Here is a 2,041-nt window from a genome sequence, read left to right on the forward strand (position 1 = left end):
CTTGGAGTCAATAATGACTCCAAGATCCCTTTCTGCCTCTGTGCTCTCAAGAAGTGTGTTTCCCATCTTATAAGTGTGCTGCTGGTTACTACTGCCCAAGTACAGCACCCTGCGCTTGTCAGTATTGAAACTCATCCTGTTTTTTGTTAGCCCCTGTAATCTATCCAGGTCTTGCTGCAGTCTTTCCCTCCCTACTAGTGTGCTCACCTCACCTGAAATTTTGGTATCATCAGCGAATTTAAACACAGTTGGTTTTCACCCCATCGTCCAAATCGCTGATAAAGAAATTGAACAGTGCGGGCCCAGGACTGAGCCCTGGGGGACTCCACTGCCCACTTCTCCCCAGCTCAAATATGACCTGTCCACCACCACCCTCTGAGTATGACCCTTCAGCCAATCTGCAATCCATCTGACTGTGTAGGCATCAATGCCACAGTCGCCCAATTTTTTAATGAGGATGGGGTGGGAAATGTACCCTGAAGGTACATTCCAGCTGCCAACTGGTGCCTCTCCCCCATGTACAGCTACAGGTACTACAGAGCCAAGAGAAACAGTTTGCTTGTGAGAGTTTGCAACATTTATGAGATAAGATCCACAATACCAGGGGGCTGTGTGTTGTCCAGCCTTAGATCATAGTCAATCTGCCGGGCAGACCCTGGCACTGCCAGCTGAGCACCCCATCCCCATTTGTTCTTCAGGGGCAGGTGGGCTTCTAGATGCTGGTCACAGGACGCCTGCCTCCCCCACCTCCTCCCCAGGCCACAACAGGCCTGGTTCATGGCAGCACCTGCTGCCGTGGCTCCAGAGCCACTCTCCACCCCTTCTCCTCCTGCAGGCCAGCCTGTCTCCTGTGCTGCTGCCAATCCCATGGTGCCTGGGTTCAGGGGATGAGGGACTCCTGACTGAGACACATAGCTGCAGGGTTCCCCCCTCCCCCCAGGAGGCCTCTCCAGAGAGATGCCCCCAGCCCACACTGGCTTTGCACCCTTAGCATGCCCCTGATGACAGTGACCTGGGCATACTTCAAAGAGTCATTTGTGTGGACCAAGGGGTGTCCGACCCACTACACCCAGCTGCTACTGATCACCATGGTGCCTCAGGTGCACTTGCAAACATGGCATGGGGCCCTGAACTTCAACAGTGTGGAGGGCAAGCCTTCCCTGCCCTGAAACCTCCACCACTGCCTGGAGGGATTCCTATGGCTGTGCTACATGTCCCTGCCCCCTACAACTGAGGATGACATCACCGCTGCCATCAACATATTCCTTTGCATGGGAGAGCCATGTCTGGCTAGCTGAGGGGGGCATAGGCTGCTCAATAAAGTTTTGCACTTACTCCTGACTGTCTGCATGCTGTGGTGGCAGAACCTGGGGCCAGCAAAGTGTGGCCAGGTCAGACGGGGAGAGGGGGGGAGGGCAGAGACAGGGGCAGGGAGGCCCCTCTGGGGGCTTGCCAGGTGGGCATGGATGATGTGTCCAGCAGCCCAAGTCAGTCCCTTCTGGCAGTGAGGACATGAAACTCCTGGCAGTGTCCTGGGGTGCAGGGATGTGGCATCCAGCTGTCTGGGCAGAGGCCCCTTCTAGGGAGGTGCTGAAGCTGCTGAGGGCTGGCAGTGTCATGACTGACCTGGCCTTCTGCTGGGATATGCAGTGTCTGGAGACTGGCTACAGGTGGCTCAGGACCCCAGCATTCCTGCAGATGTTTATGGGCCTGGGGCTGGGGCTGGGGCTGGCAAAGAACTGCCCAGACCTGGGGCTGGAGAAGCTCCCAGGCCTGTGGCCCTGGGGCTGGGCTGAGGGTGGACCCCTGGTGGTGGGACTGACCGGGAGTAAATTTGCTCCTGGTCAGCACCTACATATGTGTTACTGTGCGTAACTACTTGGGAGTTAATTTGCTATTTGTATTTACAGGTAGCAAATTAACTTGTGATTAGAGCAAATTACTGCACAGTAACCTTCTGCATGTGTAGACTGTGATGCTTACTGTGCAGCAATTTGCTCTACTGCACAGTAAAATGTCTCATGTAGATGCACCCAGTTCA

Source organism: Crocodylus porosus, unplaced genomic scaffold (assembly GCF_001723895.1).
Source record: "Crocodylus porosus isolate Cpor-Errol unplaced genomic scaffold, CroPor_comp1, whole genome shotgun sequence".
In the NCBI taxonomy this organism is placed as follows: Eukaryota; Metazoa; Chordata; order Crocodylia; family Crocodylidae; genus Crocodylus; species Crocodylus porosus.